This window comes from Suricata suricatta, chromosome 2, assembly GCF_006229205.1.
Source record: "Suricata suricatta isolate VVHF042 chromosome 2, meerkat_22Aug2017_6uvM2_HiC, whole genome shotgun sequence".
Taxonomy (NCBI): Eukaryota; Metazoa; Chordata; class Mammalia; order Carnivora; family Herpestidae; genus Suricata; species Suricata suricatta.
In genome coordinates, this window is record NC_043701.1 from 6,966,403 (window position 1) to 6,981,866 (window position 15,464).

Below are 15,464 nucleotides of genomic sequence, written 5' to 3' on the forward strand. Positions count from 1 at the left end.
CCTCGCGGCGCGGCCACTGCCCCGGGCTCGCCCCCCGCGCCGGCCGAGGCCCCGCGAGCGGGGCGTGTTTCTACCTGAACGCCCCGCGGTCCCTTCTCCGGTGCGCCGGTCCTCCTCCAGGTTTTAGAGCCTCCCTGGCCCTCGGGAGCCTCTGAAGACCCGGCTTCCCGCCACTTCGGACCTCGCGAGGAGGGGTCACCTTTTTAGGTCGGGGGAGGGGGGTGGCCTCTGGAGAAACTGCCCCAGAACACCCTGGGAGAGGGGGGCTCGCACCTCCTCCCGCCCCTGTGCTGTGCGCACACACCACTCACGCCCCGAACCAACACGGAAACCCCACCGCCACTCCACCCGGTGAAGACGCCTCCCGCAACATCCCCGACGGGGCCCGTGGAGCCAGTCTGAGCTGGGCGAGAGGCCCCGAAACGGAGGCAGAGACTTGAGAGAAACGTGTAGTGCCTTCTCGAGCCCCTCTGCCCCTGAAGGCCTGAGCCTATCTGTGTGGGCGTCTGTCTTTAAAATCGTTTCCAAAGGAAAACCCAGCGAGGCTTCCCTATAACAACTCTTTCACCAACTCTTCTTTGGCCAACGACAAAGAATCACTATTAGTCTTGGTGGAGACCAATTAAGAATAGAATAAGGACTGACATGTGTGGACGGGGCGAGGGACTAAAAAAAATACTGTTTTCAGGTGTAACCTGGAGTCGTTGATGGCCTTCACTTGAAATTAGCTGTCACTTGGTACTTGAGATTCTCTAGACAGGAATTTTGGCAGCACCAATGGCCACTGGGCTTCCACTGGTGAGAGAGGGTGGAGAAAGGATGGACTTGCCCTGCACTCTAAGGGGCTCCGGCTTGAATACCACGGTTCCCAGCGTACCAGATGGCTGGCTAATTCCATGAACTAGGAAGGATTTTCAGTTATCCTATCTGGGCGAAAGATGTGGTGAACGCCACTTCCAGTTGTGCTTCCAACCAAAACAGGACAGAGATTCGAAGACCGCCTTGGGGTAGAAATCCTAGGCCCAGAGCAAAAGCTGCCTCTGAGTCCACAGTTTGTCCTGAGTAGCATGGGTACCATGTGGTACCATGCGGTTCCTTCTATTGAAATGTCTTTTGTCAACATCTAAGGACCTTTAGAAGAACTGCATTTGTCCAAACTGGTCACCAAAATGTGTCCTCTGTCTGTGCAAGGGTTCAAAAATTCTTGGTTTGTATCCTATACTTACAATCTTGTCCAAAAAAATAGGGGCACCTGGGTGGCTCCTTCAGTTAAGCATTCGACTCTTGGTTTCAGTTCAAGCCATGATCTTACAGTCAGTGAGTTCGAGCCCCTCATCCGGCTCTACTCTTTCAGCACAGGGCCCGCTTGGGATTCTGTCTCCCTCTCTCTGCCCCTCTCCAACTGGCGCTCTCACTCTCTCTCTGAAAATAAACAAACATGAAAATAAGTAACCCAATCAAAAAACATCTATAACTTTTTGTGAGTGTGCAGTAAGAAGGAAGGTAAAACTGGAAGGCTTGACCCTATGGGCATTACTTTCCACTATACCTAAATGGCTTCTTTGATATCTTAACTTCTTCCCTTCACTGGAGCCTGTGCTTTCCTTGGACAACAGTCCATCTCACCTCCATCTTCCCTAGCCTGTGTTCTTCGATTTTATCATTCAATATGTTCTCCTTGTCTTTGACTGCTAATATGCCAGCGGATTCTCCATTTACTGTTTGTTTTTCCCATTTTCTATTTTTCTTTGATGGAAGTATTTCCATCCACCTATGCCACCCTCTCTTCTTCTCCCTGCCTCAGTGCCTGGCTGCTACCTTGCTTCTGTCCTTTATCTCCATCCACCTGCACTACCGTTCTTAGCCGGTTAAACTATTCCATTGCTTTTACAGCCACTTTACAAGCAGGCTGCCTCTACACTTCTACTCCGGGCAGGTAACCTTGGCTTATACCTACCTGATCAAGGGCGTCTACTCTCTTTCCACTCCAAAAAACCCTCCATCTTTCTCCCCCCATCTCAGCAAAATTGATGTCCACCTTTCAAACGACACAAAGTTTGGAGGGATGATTACCTGGATAGATGTCAGAATCAAAATTCAAAATAGCCTGAGACTAGAATATTAGGCCCAAACCAGTGAAATCAAATATAACTTTACAAATCTAAAGCAATATGATGAAGTTCAAAAAGCCCAGGTTTTAGGTTCAGGCAGACCCTGGTTTATATCCAGACTCAAACTACCCCTTTTCCTCTAGTTAAGCCGACTGTTAAGTGGGGATAAAAATACCCACCTCCTAAGGTTGCGGTGAAGGGCAATTCCTTTATAATTCCGGCATAATTTCTCGAAACACTTAGTTCCGTTTCTTTCCTTGTCTTACATAAAATGTTTTCCATTTTCTAAGTCACAGGCACCTGAAAGCTCAAAATTCTGACCTGTCACCATTCTGGCCACCATCCTAGAGAAATCTTTTGTCTATTCTGGCTCAGTCTGTGAGAGCAGACATTAGCATAATCATACCCATCTTCCAGTGAAGAAACCCAGGACTCAGAGAGGTAGCAGGCAATTTGCTCCAAATCACTCAATGGTGAATGGTGTCACCTGATCCAGTGACTCCCAGGTCCATGTGTATCCACTATTTCACTAAGCTGTTTTCCCCTGCTAGGTTGTTCCTTTAACCTCCAACAAGGTTTTCCTGGTTCTGATCCCTTCCTTTTCCTTCCAGCCTGCACAGTGACTGACTGCAGATGGCTCTTTTCGGGCTGATGACTTTATCCTTGTATCTTTGTCCTGTCATACTTTTTAATCCCACCCCCCCCACACACACACAGTTGTTCATGGCATTCAGTCCAAGCTCTGGCACTTAAGGTTTACTAGAATCTTGTCCTAACTTACATTTCCAACTTTATTTCCAGCCACCTCCCAAAAGGAAGTCCTAATTTCATCCAGTCTTGTTTGGGCTATTATTGGTCCATAAATACCAGCCTTAAAGTACTACTTCTAAATGCTTGCTTCCTCCTCACACAGCAAAAGTTCCCTCTTCTCTTCATACATTTGCTCCTGTTTTGAGCTCACATCCCCTTCTAGGAATCCTACTTTGCACCTTCTACCCAGGCTTTGGTGATCTCTTTTTAATTGCCAACTTCTCACATGTGCCTTTAATCTAGGTGGTTGTGCCTTGGGTCATGCAGTATTTCCTAAAGTTCACCAGGCCCCTCAGCCTGGTTCAGCATCGTCCCTAAAGAACATTGAAGAATATTCAAACATATTTGTTTGCAAATGAAAGGGTACTGCGCCACTTGACTGGCCATATGATCTATTATTTCTAGACATGAGTAAGGATTTAGCTGTCCAGTGCAAAGTAAATTCATTTAATGGGATAGTTCCCCAAACTGCCTGTGCTTCAGAATCACCTGGGGACTTGAATACTAATTTCAGGGCTCCTTCTAGATCTACCGAGTCAAAATTGGGTAGGCAGGGGCCAGGAGGGAATTTGAAACTGCCAGAGTTTTATATCCTGGCTTTACTACTTATGATCTGGGTGACTTTGAGCAAGTTACTCAATCTCTTCGTTCCTCAGTTTCTTGATCTCTGAAAAGGCAGTCATAATTGTCCTCAAAGGAGGTTACTATAAATACTTAATAAACATAACTGAAGACGATGATGATGATGACAAAGAGGAAAAAGGAATAGTTACCCAGAGCCAGTCTAGTCTGGTGACTTAAGTTTGGGAGCCACTGATTTAATGAACCACTCCTTCCTCTGTTAAAGTTTCAAATATTATGACATATTACAATTATTTTAAGGCAGAGGATAAAAGTAAACAGTTTTCAATTAAATTTGTTCATTTAATCCAAATCATGAAATGTACACAGTGTGTAACTTTTTTGAAATACTAGGTCCTCTTAGAAAAATAACTACAGATATGCTCTAACTCTACAGATAATTCAACCAGCTCAGTATCCAAAGGAAGCAGGAAAGAGATGAAATAATATCAAGATTTCTTCCGCTGAGTACTGTAAGTCATAAATTCTTTTTGAAGAAGCAGATTTTTAAATCCTCTAATTTAATTCATTAGAAAACATTTCAAAGCTCATTTTGGTCCACCAGATGCCAAATAAACAACATTTTAGTGATGTTAAATGTAAGTGTACATAAATTAAGAAGCAGAAATTTACTTACCGTAGTGACAAACCAAGTCTGAATGGGAAACACAGGAGACATAGCCCCGCCTTCCCAACTCCTGACTTATAAATGACCTATATAAACAAATACGCAAAGGCCTTGTTTTTATTACCTGTAAGTCCACCAAAGATTTGTGGTATCCGCTCTTAAAGACTTAAATAGCTCTGAGGGTCATTTGCACGTCAGGATTAACTAGTTCAATCAGGTTGCCTTTTTTCTAGCATGGATCAGTCAGTATCACCTCAAGAAGGGAAAATTTGGGGCAAATCAGGTTTGGAGAAACATTGAGCACCTTGGGGCAGGCTGAAGGCCTTGAGGCCAGAGGTTTTAGGGAGAGGAGCTTAAGCAAAAGTACAGAAAGAGAAAAGAAGATGGAAGTATTTAAAAATCTTACTTGTCCAGCTTCAGATTTTGCATAATGAGAAGTCCGAAGCTGCTTGTTTTGGGGACCCAGAAGCCTGGAAATACTGTGGTAAGGTAGTCATGAGGTATTAGAGGTCTTTGAGGTCTGACCTGGGAGCCCTGACCACCATTGCAACATTCTGTTAGGTTGGATCGTATTAACTTAAGACTCATTTTCAAGTGATCCAGCCTAACCTCTGTGAGACAATTATTGGGAGTCCAAAAAACTGTCCTGAAGCACTTCCTCCAGGAAGCCTTCTGGGACAATCCAGTCCCGTATTCATATGTGCATTAAGCATCTCTCTTGTGTGATTCTTTTTTTTTTTTTTAATGTTTATTTATTTAACAGGAAGATGTTTGGCTTCCTTGGGTTTTTTTTTATGTTTATTTTTGAGAAAGAAAGCATGACACATGGAGGATTAGAGAGAGAGGCAGACACAGATCTGAAGCAGGCTCCAGGCTCTGTGCTGACAGCTCAGAGCCCAATGCGGGGCTTGAACCCACAAACTGTGAGATCATGACCTGAGCTGAAGTCAGACGCTTAACCGACAGAACCACTCAGATGCCCCTAATGTTTATTTTTAAGAGAGGAGGGGAGAGGGCCCGTGCAAGCAGGGAAGGGGCAGAAAGAAAGGGAGACTCAGAATCCGAAGCAGTCTCCAGACTGAGCTGTCAGCACAGAGCCCAATGCAGGGCTCGAACCCATGAACCATGAGATCATGACCTGAGCTGAATTCGGATGCCCAACCAACTAAACCCCCCAGGCACCCCTAGACTGTGTCTTTTATTACCACATCTGCAGTACTTAGCCTAGTACCCAGCACATGGTATACAGAAAGAACTATTGGAGCCTAACTCATGTGTTAGTTAGGATAGTTTGTACTCTGAAATCCAATCATGCCCCTTTCCTGCTCAAAGAAATAATTCTTTGTTTCCTACTAAAAGAATGACACACACTTCATTCGTGATCTTAAAACACCCTCTACACTTTGGCTTCCATGGATTTATCCATACCTTTCCGGTTTCTAACGCATATCAAGCTAAATCTGGCCTGGGCTCCTGTGAATTTCCGAATAGGCTCCGTGCATCTCTTCATGCAACTACACTTTTCCTTTCGTTTGCTTTCCCCTGTTCACTGCTTGCCCAAATACCTTAACCCACTGTTTACCCCCCGGGCCTACCTTGGACACAGTTTCTTGAGTGAAACTTTTCCTGTTCCTCTGCCTCCTGTGAATTCCACCCCTCCTGCACCCTGGACAAGCTTCTTGAGAACATTCTTAAACAAGTTTGTATCCACAGAGGATTGTTATCAACCAAGATTCTTCAGAAAAATAGAACCAACAGCATATATAGAGAGATCTATATACTAATGGAATGGATTCTTATATATATGAAAGAGAGAGATGATAAAAAATTGGCTGATGTGATTATGGAGGCTGATGGGTCCAAAATCTGCAGGGTGGGCCATGGGCTGGAGACCTAGAGAACTGATGTTGTAGTCAGGGTCTGAAGGCCTCCACTGGCTGAACTGCCTCTTGTTCAGGGAAGGTCCGTCTTGGTTCTAGTCAGGCCTTTAGCTGATTGGATGAGGCCCACCTACACTGCAAAGGAGACCTTCTATACTCAAAGTCCATTGACTTAAGTGCTAATTAAATAACACTTAATAAGAGTACCCAAAAAATACTCTCACAGAAATATCCCAAATAATGTTTGACTAAGTATCAGGAAGCTACGGCCCAGCCAAGTTGACACACGAAAGCAGCATTTGTAAGCACTGAGCAGAATATCCTGGACAGAGCAAATGGCATTTTATTCCTTTAGAAAGTAGCTTATACTCATTGCCTCTAGTTGCTTACTTCCTGGGCACTCCTCAGGCCACTTTTACGCACTGATTTATTCTACTCACCTATTTAGTTCAACAGTTTCTCTTCTGCATGTGTTACTTGAATTGCCTGCCCTCACCCCGCGCCCCAGAACTAGTCATTCTTTGGCTCCCAAGCCCCTATACTCTCGTGGTAACTCTTCATCCGGCTTTCTTCCACCCGCCCCTTGACTGTGAGTTCCTGCAGATTTTATTCTTGGCGATCCTTTCTTGCTACATTCTCTTTCTGTGCAATGTTGTCATTCCCATGGCTTTGATGGTCAACTCTATCAAATTATCACCTTCTACTCAATGCAGGGATACCCCTAGGTTTATGATACTTGACCTTTATACAGTTTGGGAGGCGCTTTTTTTTTCTTTTTCTTTTTTTTTTTTTACAAAATGTCTATACTAAAATGGCTAGCAGTAATTTGACTGTACGCTGAAGCTGTCCAGATGTTTCCCATTAATCCCCAACTACAGGTGTTCCTGACTCGGCTTCCTCCTAAACAGGTCCCCCCATGGCTGGGGCACTCCAATGCCCTTGGAGCTGAGGGGAAGGTCAGAGGGAGGGTGGAAAGAGATAACAGTTACAGTTTTGATCAATGTCAGCTACAACCACCTCCTTCTGAAAGGCTCAGAAACACATACTACTCCATGAATAACGACAGAGGGTCTTTCTAAAGAGACCAGGGGCTTGAAAGGGCTCCCGTGTGGGAGAAGCCCTGAAGCTAAAATTTTATGACCTTCAGGAATGCTCACCCCCATCTCTGTGCTCAGCCTCGACTTCTCCCGCGTGCCAGATGGGCTGTTCCACCTGCGAGCAGACGCCCCCACTCGAATGTGCCTCCTGTGTGAAATCATTTGGTCTCTAATGAAGCCCCACTATCCTTTTTTCTCCGCACCGATTCATCCTGTATCTTCTCTGTTTTCTTCTCTAGAACTGGCAGCTGCTCGCCCAGTCATTCAAGGGAGATGACTCAGTATTTTAAACTTCTGCCCTCTTTTTTCACCTCTATCCACTGTTCCTTCAATCCTGTCAGCCTGGGAGCTGCGTGAGCTTTCATTTGGGCTGCTGCAGTGGCCTCCATGCTGGCCTCCCTGCCTCCTGTCTCTCTTCTCTTTCATCCTCCACGTGGCCCCAGAGTTCTCTTTCTAAAATAGGTAACGACTTCCTCAGGAAGCAAAACAGTACGGGCCCTGGAGCCGGACGCCCTGGGTTTTTAAATCTTGGCCCCACTGCTTCTTCACCGTTTGATCCTGCAAACATGATTCCGTCAGTTGGGGTCTCAGTTTCTTCGCCTGTAAAATGGAAACAGTACACACTTCCGAGGATGGTTTTAAGAAATAAGTTACCATGTGCCAGGGTGTAGGATATCGGACACAGAGCAAACCTTTGCTATGAAGTCCTGGCGGTGTGGCTGTCCTGTAATGCGTCCAGTGATCTCACATTCTATAAGATGACCTTCAGCAATCATCTTCGCGACGTGCCCTTCGTCTCCCTTCCCAGCATCCAGCCCAGCCCGGGCCACATCTCCTCCGTGACCCTGGGCTATAGCCACACTCAGCAAACAGGCAGATCTCCCCAGGAAGCTTAGGGGCTGCTGTTAGGGTTCTTTGTTAGGACTGTCCTCCTTCCTTTCTCTTTCCTGAAGAAATCTGAATCACTCACCAGGTCCCTGATTTCATGCCATCTTCCCGAGAAGCCTCCTTCAACCCTCTCTGTGTCCTGATGGTTTTGCGTGAACATTGGCCACAAGTCCCCGGAGGAATCCCCTCTCCCCCCCGAACATTCTTTTTTGACTGCCAGCAACGGCATTTAAGTTTTGAGCCACTATTCTTGTATTCTCCTATGCAACGCATGTTGTAGAAAGTGTATCTTGGAGTATTCCAAGTTTTATTTGGCGTCCATCGGAGAGGGCAGTCTGGTCGTGAATGATGAAGTGTGCTTTCCAGGTCCTACGATGTTTGTGCCAGGAAAAACTTTATAGCCCATCGACACCATTTGTTTACATGATATATTTTAAAGAGCAGCTGGAGTAGTTAGATAACATGAATGGAGAATTTAGGAAATGCCGATGACCTTAGAGCTTGGTTTTTCTGGGTCTGTGAGGCCAGTTGCTTTTTGACTCCATATTCACTTTGGGGAGGAAAAAACTAATGGATAAATGGAGGCCGAGGAGGATAAAAGGAGGCTGGCGGCTGGGGTCCTAGAGCGGAGAATACCCCACAAAGACGTTACCCTGCCATTTTACGAGGGAAACTGCCCCCTGCCCATGAATCGTTTCTGGGGAGAGGCAAGTGAAGAGACCTTTTTGGAATTTGCTGTTCTCTCTGACCATTTTTTAAGAACGTGTGTTTAATTTAGACTTGGAGTCTGGATAAGGAGTTCCTGGCTGGTTTAGTTGTGCTGGAGAGAGAGTTCAGAAACCAAACTCTCATTGAGGGGGAGCTACAGTCTAGGTTTGCTGAGAATGTCCCAGAAGCTCGGGGCCGACTCCTCAGCCACTGTTAAATCAGCAGCGACAAGGACATCAGCAGGCTTTTTTTCTTTTTTTTTTTTGGCTTTTCTGTTGAAGCTGTCAGCGTTCAAGTGTGGCTCTGTGAGCTTAAGGGGTTAGTCAAGGGGAAATTCTGCAATGGAACAGGAATTACAATCATACCCCCCCCAACACCCCAAATAACTTGGTTGGGGAGCAACAACTAAGGGCCCAAAACGGACACTCTGACTTTTCTGCCATTCAGGAAGCCCATCTATTTCTCCATTCTTTGTGGGGGTGGGGGGGGTGCAAAGAAGCAGAGGGAGAAAGAAAGGGGGGTGGGGGTGGGGACCTCAAACAGGCTCCACCCCCAGCACAGGGCTCTGATCCCAGATCCCTTGGACCTCGGATTATGACCCCAGCTGAAGTCAAGGGGCCAACTGACACTCAACCGACTGAGCCAACCGGGCACCCCTTCTCTCTCCCATTCTTGTGTCAATGATACTTTTTTTCATTTCTCCCTTTAACCGTTCTAACCTTTTCCCAGAAGATTAGAACTCGGTAAATATCCAGCAATTTGCTCCCCTCGTTGTTAAAAGATTACTGCCTTGTGTGCCTTTAAATTAGGAAATGCTACTTGGACCATGCAAAAGGATTTCCATCCCCCTGGCTACCAGCAAGACCGCCTGAAAGAAACTGGCAAGGGGATGAAATATACTTGGAACCGCAGACACTTAAGTTTTCTGATAGAATTAGGTCAGTAGATGTAAAGAGTGGATGTAAAACTCTCATCGTCAAAATAAACTGAGTTTTTTAAAATCCCAGGGTATCCACAGTTTTGAAAACCAGAGTCAAGCATTTACTGTGATGTGTTTCTTGAGTAAGCCCTTCCCAAACCATTTGCTAACCGACCTACTTTCTCCCCCTGCAGCTAACATACTGCACTGTAGTTCAGGCCTGGGACGTAGCGGGGCTCGTCCCTTGCACAGAGAGGAGATGGGCATCCCTCTGAAACACTGCTGCAGGTGAGTTTTTGCAGCCCAGCCCTCAGTCTGAGAAAAACCATGGGAAGAAGGAAGAGATGGCCATGGGAAAAGACAGACTGGTGTCCCAGCCTGTGCCTAAGGAGGGGGACAGGAGCAGGAAATATTCCAGAGGGGCCCTGTAGCTCCTCCCCCGCTGCCCCCTCCAGCAATGCACTCCAGAACAGATGAACCTCTTGCATCATTGCCCCAGGCCAAATAACCCTCTTCTTACTGCTGCCCAGAGGTTCCCCCTCTGTGCCCGCACCCCCACCCCCGCCCCAGGGTTCTCTGCATCTCTTACTGTAGTTCACATTTTCTAGCCTTGCGTGCTTTGGGCATGGGGGCTACATGCGCACTGCACTCAGTTGTGCAATATTTCCCACCTTTCCAGGCTCATGTCCCACTTGGCTCCTCCCATACCCTGTAAATTGCACGGGGCTACGAACTGTGTAAACATTCTTGCACTTTTTTCCCTTCTGACCTTTGCTCATTCTGCCTTGGATGCTCTTCATATTTCTGGGTCCATCTGTTGCAATCCTACTTGCCTTTCAAATCCCAGTTTACTTATCACCTCCTCTGACTCCTCAGACCCCCTTGGCTGAAATTAATCTTCTCCCCTGTGTTCTAGCACGTTCCCTGCGCCTCTGGGATAGACGCAGATTCTTGGAGTTTGTGTTTCTGCCGCCCTAGGCTGCCTCCAGGCTTCCTGTCTTTCATCCTCTTAATCTGGTTTTCCAAGTTTTAAATTTTGATGATGTCCAGCACATCAGACTTTCTTCTTATGCATCACACTTTTGGTGTAGAGTCTGAGACCCAGGTACCTGGCCCTTGATCCTGAAGATTTTTGCCTCCATTTTTATCTGAATATTTTGTGGTTTTATGTTTTACGTTCAAGGGTGGGACCCATTTTGAGTTAATTTTTGTAGGACGTGTGAGGTTTGGGGTTTTTTGTTGTTGTTTGTTTGTTTTTTGTCTTATGCATATCCAACTGCTCCAGGACCATTTGTTGAAAAAGCTGTCTTTTCTCCATGAAACTGTTTGGTAACTTTGTCAAAAATTAGTTGAACCATTTGTGTGTTTATATCTCTGACTTCTCTATCCTGTTCTATTGATCTGTATGTCCAAATTGTAGGTGTCTGTAGGGCCAGATATAGGCCTTTTTTTTAATGCTGATTTTGGTCTATTGTCTTGCAAACGGTAGTGTCTAACTCAGGGTCTGGCACATAGCAAATGTTCAATAAATTTTGTTGAGTGGCCCAGTCAGTTGAGCGTCTGACTCTTGGTTTTGGTTTAGGTCATGATCTCACAGGTTGTGAGTTCTAGCCTTATATCAGGTTCTGTGCTGACAGTGCAGAGCCTGCTTGGGATTCTCTCTCTCCCCCTCTCTCCCTACCCCTCCCCACCTCTCTTGCTCTCAAAAGAAATAAACTTTAAAAAATTAAAAAATGATTTCTTTTCTGTTGAAATAGTCCATAATAATTGTTTTATAAGTATGAGTTAAAGTATGCTGAATCAGCGCACCTGGGTGACTCAGTCATTGAAGCATCTGACTTTCGATTTCAGCTCAGGCTACGATCTCATGGTCATGAGATTGAACCCCACATCAGCCTCCATGCTAGGCGTGGAACCTGCTTGGGATTCTTTCTCTCTTTTTCTCTCTGCCCCTCCCCCTGTCCATTCTCTCTCTCTCTCTGTCTCTCTCTCAAAATAAATAAACATTTAAAGTATTGCTGAATTAATTCTTAACATTTTGAGAATCGAAAGAAGACTTCTGTGTTCCTTCAGAACCTTGCGATAATATGGTGATAACCTTTAAAGGCCTCTTGACACAGAAATTAGAGCCCCTGGACATCCTGCTCTCGGGAGGCCACTTGCTCATGGGAGCCCCTGAGCCCCTTCTCCTGCCCCTCTGCGTGCTGCCTGCACACAGCTGCCTGTCATCTGGAGGCTCACACGCTCAGCACCAGCCTCCACCACCAGCTCCCCTGTCACAACACACTCCCCTTAGGTCCCCTGCGCCCCGCAGGCCCTCTGCCGCAGCCCCTGCGGGCTCTCAGACCCTCACTCAATGCCCACACCGCCAGGTGCTGATCACTTGGTCCTTGCTCCCCCAGGTGCAGTCTCGAGGGTGGCCTCCTGCCTCCCCAGCAACCAGACCAGCTCCATCCAGCCTGGCCTAAAAGGCAAACTTTTCCTGCTCTCCCATTGGCTGACCCACAAGCTCTGAACCCCTTCCAAGTTTGTCCTTCCTTGGGTTCTCTCCCTTACGCTGGGGCACCCCAGAGAGATTCCTTCTATCTTATAGCCTCCCTTTCATCACAGCGAATGATTCTGTATATTTAGCTTCCCCGTTTAACCCACCATGTGGCTTCTCTCTCCTGAGCAGACCCAGACTGCACACTCAGTCAGACACGACCGTCCTGTGTTGGGGTCCCTTTTCCATTTATGCCACGGTGCTCCTAGGCACAGCGCTGAGAGCTGTAACTTACACGTTGGTAGGAATGAAGTCAGCCTGTTATGCAGGAAAGCTCTGGGACTTTGAATGAAAAAGCCCAGAGTTTCAGTTTGGCCCTTACTATTTCCTCATTGAGCAATAGTCAACACGACACGGGCCATCTTGGTCATGTCTCTTTATCTGTTGCACCTTTCCAGGAGAAAGACTCTGATGATCACACTTCATGGCTTTGATGCGCTGATGAAATGGCGAAAGGGCACATGTTCTGGACAACTAGAAATCATTTTCACTTAACTTTAAGACAAACCACGGAGCGAAACACCATGACTCCTGCTGAGTACATTTCAAACACAGGAAGAGTGGAGGATTTCTTCTGAAATCAGAGCACAAAAGCAGTCATCCTGTCATAACACCCATCTAAAAGGCTGCCTTTCCCCAAAGACGCTAACAGATACGCTCCCAATAGCGGGTAACATAATGATTCTTGACGTTATTTGAAAGACAAGGAAAAGGAGGCTAAATATAATGGAAATACTAGAGAAGAAACACTGCTGTGTTCACATTATTTAATGAAGACTTCTTGCTGTTTAGAAGGTGAACTAGTTAAGGATGCATACATGTGAAAGGACAGGGACACATTAAATGTGTTTTTGGCCCAAACTTCTGAGTATGGAATAATTGATGTAAGAAAATCATGATGTCAAATCATGATCTTTAAAAAAATTTTTTAACGTTTATTTATTTTTTGAGAGACAGAGACAGCGAGAGTGGGGGAGGGGCAGAGAGAGAGGGAGACACAGATTTTGAAGTAGACTCCAGGCTCAGAGCTGTCAGCAGAGAGCCTGACACGGGGCTCAAACCTGTGAACTGTGAGATCATGACCCAAGCCAAGGTCAGATGCTCAACCAACCGAGTCACTCAGGCACCCCTCAAATCAGATTTTAACAAGAAATTTTTAGAAACTGGTGATTGAAATAAGTGTCAAAAAGGAAGGCAAAAAAACCCACCCCAATGTTCCAGAAAGGATTTCTGAAGAAATTCTGAGTTTCTGACACAACTTTAGTCTGGGTTGAAATACTTATATTTTACATACATACTTAATGTGCAGGGAATACAATACGCTAGTAAATAATGTTCAAAGAAAACTCCAAATTGCAGCTGTAGTATGATATTCGGTATGTTTAGAATACTTTTCTAGATCATTACGTAAAGTATATGAAGGTTATTTTAAATATGATTATCTGAGCCCAGCTAGCTCAGTAGGTAGAGCATTAGACTCTTAAATATGATTATCTGAAAATATCACTTTGTTGAGAAATGAATTTTCTGGCTGCTAATTTTTCATCGTGACTGGTATTCTCAAAGAAAATAGTAAGAATGCAAAGAGTTTGTTCATCCAATGTCAAAGTCGGCAACGATACGGCTTCTACCAAAGTCAGCGGTCATCCTTTAGCACCCGTTACCATATGGGTACAACTGTGTACTATTTTATCTGCTTGCACATCACTTCTCTGCACTCAGGGAGATGTCAGCCTCTGAACTGTAGCAGTCCTCAAGAGTTAGCATTCCTTATGTCAGACTTTAACATACGTCCACCCTTTAAGAGCCATCTACCTCTCCCTTTGAGTGTGTGCTGAACTTAATGATGCGCTTCAAATAAACCAGAAGCAACAATGTGACCCTCAGGAAATTTGGTCACAAAAGCCACTGTGGCTTCTTCCTCGCTCTCTTCGATTGCTCCATCTGGGGGACGTTGGCTGCCATGTTGTGAGGAGAGCGTCACGTGGTGAGTAGCTGAGGCCTCTATCAACAGCCACGCGAGGGCACCGTCTCAGAAACAGAGCCCCTAGCCCCTGTCAGAAGAAGACGTGACGTCTCTGCTCTTGGAGCTCATATGAGAGGGTTAACCGAGTAACCACATGGATATATGTGTAAACTTCAACTGTGATGATGATGGCAAGGGAGAAGGACATGGTGCTGTGAGGGATTATCGCTGGGTGGTGAATTGGGGTGGGGGGGCTCCCTCTTCAGGGAAGTCGGGGCTGCTTCCTGAGGAATCTGTGTCAGAGTCGAGAAGGAAGGATGTTAGCTGAAGGAGGGCGGGAAGAAGGCTGTTGGCAGAGGAAATAGTGGCTGGGGGCTCCATAGTGGGAGAGTAGCATTTTCAAGGCACTCAGAGGAGACCGGTGTGGCTAGGACAGCGAGGGCAGGAGACAAAGCCAGAGAGGTGGAGGGACGCCAGACCACAGAAGGCCTTGGAAGCCGGCCCGATGGTCGGCCCATCTGCACCAACATGGCCATGCTGCCGTTAAGACACTAACATACTTCTGCACAGTTGATAAATATAGTTGCTACGCTGAGCTGCTCCAGCGCTCCCCCACCCCGCCACAAGCCCAGCTGCCCAGCCCCCCTTCTGGACTTCCCCTGGATCCAGGAACTGGGAGAGCAATGCCTGGCATAAGGGGGCAGGAAATGCAGATTCTTAAAATGCTGATCCAAGGCACTGGCATCCGTTCTGATGACCAGTGCCTGTGTAGTATCGCTTGTTAAATGTTTGGACAATTTTTAATATGCTCCCTGCTTGTAGGCCCAGTAAAGGGTTTGGTGTTTAATCCAAGAATGAGGAGATACCTTTGAAGAAGAGGCCATGATCGTGTCTTCTTTTGCTCACCGTTGGACCCACAGCGCCAACCCGGGACAGGCGCGCACGAGATGACCGGTAAGTGTCTGTTGAAGCAGCGAACGAGAAGCTGAATGCAGAGCCTTTCCTTCTCAAGCCCGTTCTTCCCGAACTTCCCATCTTGGCGAGTGGCGTCGTCTCCTGGGTGCTACGGCAGGAGACTTAGGAGCCATCCTAGATTCTCCTTCTCTTTCCCCCGCGAAGGCAGACACCAGGTCCTGGGGGGTGTATCTCTTTGAGCTGTTACTGCCCCGGCTCAGGCTGTCTGATTTCTTATTTGGACCAGAGCAGACGTCTCCACCCTCATCCCATTGGGTCCTCCACTTTTCCAGCTGCCTCTTCCATGCTTCCTACCGTCCAAGTTCAAACTCCCTCAAGA

At 46.5% G+C, this 15,464-nt stretch overlaps 1 long non-coding RNA gene across 1 annotated transcript; it reads left to right on the plus strand.

Moving 5' to 3' along the window:
- The first annotated feature begins 1,120 nt into the window (after positions 1–1,120).
- On the plus strand, positions 1,121–13,066 carry LOC115277669. The gene is made up of 5 exons (XR_003902466.1): positions 1,121–1,207; positions 3,940–4,015; positions 9,553–9,681; positions 9,857–9,950; positions 12,603–13,066. It is a non-coding gene; the product is annotated as an uncharacterized LOC115277669 (long non-coding RNA).
- The last annotated feature ends 2,398 nt before the right edge of the window (positions 13,067–15,464 follow it).